We start from the raw sequence: 4126 nt of genomic DNA, 5'->3' as shown, positions 1-4126 counted from the left end.
GACCTACACTTGGCACCATTTAAACTCTACTGAAGTCAGCTGAGCTACACTCCAAAGAGATGTGACCTAAGCACTGAAGCAAAGGATTGCTTGTAGTCCAGAAACTACCTCTTTTTTAAGCGCTACATTAACAAGAATGCATTCTTGCTTCAATCTTCAACCAATGATTGCTTAAAAGAACAGGACATGGGACTTTCAACTGAGCAACTATAAGAGACTAGGAAAATCAACAGCAGCTGGATGATGTCAGTTTTCCTGGAAACCTCGTGGTAAAAAACAAAAACAAAACCCAGACAGAAGAATGTGTTGGGGAAAACCCACTATCGGAAACGATCCAGGAAGCAAAATTATAAATGGCTAACAATGAAGCACATTGTTTCAGTGGACACACCTCACTGTTAGGCAAGTCACCTGAATTTCAGTTACTTTGGAAGTGTTCATTTGTTCTGAACACTTGCAGCCGCTACACAACCTCCTACACCAATCCTAAAACTCTTCTTGCTGCAAGGATGTAATCTATATAAGTGAAATAGGTTTTCTAGAAAGTACACACAGCACCCTGCCCAAATTGATTAAGGAAGCTATTGCAAGGTTAAGACAAGTTCCCAGCAATGTCAGAATTTGCATGCAGATAATCAAGAGAAATTTGAATTTTTTACTGTATATAAGGGTTTAAAAAGAAGCCTTTAGTGCATTAAAAAGGCCTTTAAGATAGCAATGCTGAGCACACTTAGCTGGAAGCCCAACTGCAAAAATGTCTGCCTACATTCAGGGGGGGGGGGGGATGACAGCAGCCTAAAATCACCAATAATATTACATTAATAAATCAAGTGCAAAATACATCACAAATCAGTATATCAGATAAATACATTGACAGAAACGACTCACCTCTCAGTGAAAGCTTGAGTTTTAATGGATGAGTTTTAAGCAGGCGTCTAAATGTTTATACCAGTGTTCTTCAACCTCAGGTCTCTGGGTGTTGGATTAAAACTCCCACCATATCCACCCATCGTAGCTGTGATGGCCTGAGACTCGGGCTCGGTGCCAGAGGAGTCTCAGTCCGCACCGGATCCTGGGCCACAGGCGGCATCTGAACCTAGTCTGGGGCCTGATTCTGAAGAGCCCCAGTCTGCACAAGTTTCCCTGCAACAAGCACCAGCTGGGCCGAGTCAGGGGCCTGAGCCTGCTCTGGTTCCAGATGCAAGGATTACCTCGTTGCCTTTAGCTGGGCAATCACTTACAGCTGCTCCACTACCAACTGGGTTAGGAGAGGCTGAGGCGGCTTCTGGGTCTAGTAACCCACCGACATCTCCCGAGCTGCAGAGACTAAGGTATGAGAAAAGGAGAGACCTTAGTACTCGCAGGAGGAGTGCTCGCCTTTAGGCGAGACAGGGAGGTGAGTCACCGGGAGATCAGGACCGACCGTTACCCCGATAGAGATAAAAGGCTGCTGGACCCCGCCCCAGGCTGCGGGAGCAACATTGCTGTTTGCCAGAACCTGCCTGTGATCCTGTGCCTGACCTTGCCTGGTTTCCTGCCTTGGCCCTGTCGGACTGACTCCTTGCGTAACCCTTGGACTCGGGACCGGACCTGGACCACATTTCTCGGGTTACCCCTGGGCCCAGCACAGTAGCCAAAGGTCAAGAACAAAGGGAGCTGAATTCCTGCAACATCTAGACACACTGGCCTATAATGTAGGCGCCTTCCTAATGTTCATTGGGAGAATATTCCAAAAGGCTAAAACTTCTAAACTAGGGGTCAGCAACCTTTTTCAGCTGTGGGCCAGTCCACCGTCCCTCATACCATGTGGTGGGCCGGATTATATTTTGGGAAAAAATAATAATGAACGAATTCCTTGTTGTTTAGTCATTTAGCCGTGTCCGACTCTTCGTGACCCCATGGACCAGAGCATGCCAGGTACTCCTGTCTTCCACTGCCTCCCGCAGTTTGGTCAGACTCATGTTTGTAGCTTCGAGAACACTGTCCAACCATTCCTATGCCCCACAAATGAATTCCTATGTCCCACAAATAACCCAGAGATGCATTTTAAATAAAAGCACACATTCTACTCATGTAAAAACACCAGGCAGGCCCCACAAATCACCCAGAGATGCATTTTAAATAAAAGGACACATTCTACTCATGCAAAAACACAGATTCCCGGACCGTCCGTGGGCCGGATTGAGAAGGTGATTGGGCCGCATCCAGCCCATGGGCCTTAGGTTATCTACCCCTGTTCTAAACGGACACGTATAGGATTGCACTGTAAGCGTTAGGCGAATTTGCCAGGTGGGTGCCAGGCATCTGCCATGGCCTGCCTTTTTCAGCCAGCCACTCTAGAGCAGGTGAAACTGGGCAGCTGATGGGGGAACCAAAAGGGAGCAATCAACAGACCCCTTCTCACTGCTTTCAAACAAGCAGTGTGGACTCAGATAGGAGGAAAAACAGCAGCAAGCTCAAGTGAGTTTAATGACATGTCTCTCTCACGTAAGGACATACCCAAGATCGAAACGTTGCAACGCAACGCTCTGCATGTTTGCTGAAAATCAAATCCCACTGACTCCCAAGTGAGCTTCTGTAAGATTGCAGGTTTAATGTATGTTGCTGAAGAGCCAGCAAGGAGTTTCTCAACAGAGCCCAAGGTTATCTTGGACACAGCGGGAGGGATGCTACAGTGTTACATTCATTATCCTCCACAGCTACAGATGCACATTTCATGGTTCTGCTGACAAATCCCATACAAATCAGCCCAGGCATTGCTTCAGAGTCTCTACTTACGTGCCTATCTGTGAAGTCAATTTAGTTGACGAGCACAAGAGATAGGGTCACTTTTGCAGCGGCTCCCCAGCTGTGGAACCCTCCCCCTCAAAGGTGTACATGGCTTTTATGCTGCAGATTAATAATTGTTTAATAATAATAAGCAGCTTTTAAAACATCTTTTTCAAACTGTCTTTTGCTAAATGCTTTTTCTGCAGAACTATGTTACAAAATATAGTTTTTCAGTTGTTTTATTAGTCTCTGAGACTGTTTTAACTGACCTTTATAATAATTTTGATTTATTTCAGACCATTGTATTTATTGTTTTTTATTATATCATGAACTGCCCTGGGTGGGCTATGTCCAAAAATGCAACATATAAATTTTATAAAGAAAGAAAATGAGCAACATTCTTTATTAGTGGGCAAGGATGTTTCGACTTCGCTGGTCACTGTTTGAAGAAGGATGCTACAATTAACTGGGCAGTTTCCCAAATTCTTTTTGTAGAGATGTGAGAACCTCAATCAAGATGCACTACACCTTTGACTCCGCATTATTTTTGTCCACTCACCCATTCTTTATCAGTTTTTTGTTAGAACTATGTGGGGGTTTTTTTCCTCTCTCTCTGTATAGTTTATTATCCTAATATTTTAGAAGCCGAACATACACGGCTTTCTTTTATCTTTTCTTGATAGTGTGCACAAAAATTAGTATGTCTATTTTATTTACCAACCTACAATTTATTAGTAAGTGAATTTGAATGATTCTATCTACCAAGTGACTAAGCATGACAATAAATTAAAATGTGTTTAATCAGGTTAACAGCTGCATTTAAAACCCATTAGACTAATGGGGCTTGTGCACAAAAGGCATGTCAGCTCAAGCTACAACCCCTTCACTCTGAACAGGAGAGATTTAGGATCTATTCTGTAGACAAGTTCCTGGGAATAGGCATTCAACTCAAGGCAGAATACAGTGTGCTTTAATTCTGAGCAGACTGCATAGGATTGCTCTGAGTTTATTAGTCACCTAATCAATGAGATCTGAGAAATGCTTGACTGGACAGTGGCATAATTTTTGAGGGCTCATTGCTAAACCAGCTCCTTTATACTAACTAGGTAACTAACCCTGAAGATAGTTCAGTACTCTGTGTAAAGTAGACTACAGCAGGTCTCAAAAGGCTTAATACAGTCCCTGGGCCTTATAGTTTGATAGCCCTGATCTGTAGCCTATGAAAGAGAAAAGACATCATCTGCCTTACTGATTGCTTAGTTTTGCAACACTGCATTTTCACACCAGGTTTTTGTTTCCCAATACATCCACCAAGTTCAATCCAAGTCCTTTGGCCTAACATACTAGAAGCTTGTGA

The sequence above is a fragment of the Podarcis gaigeae genome, assembly GCF_964106915.1.
Source record: "Podarcis gaigeae genome assembly, chromosome: 4".
Lineage (NCBI taxonomy): Eukaryota > Metazoa > Chordata > Lepidosauria > Squamata > Lacertidae > Podarcis > Podarcis gaigeae.
Note: the sequence above shows the minus strand (reverse complement) of the source record.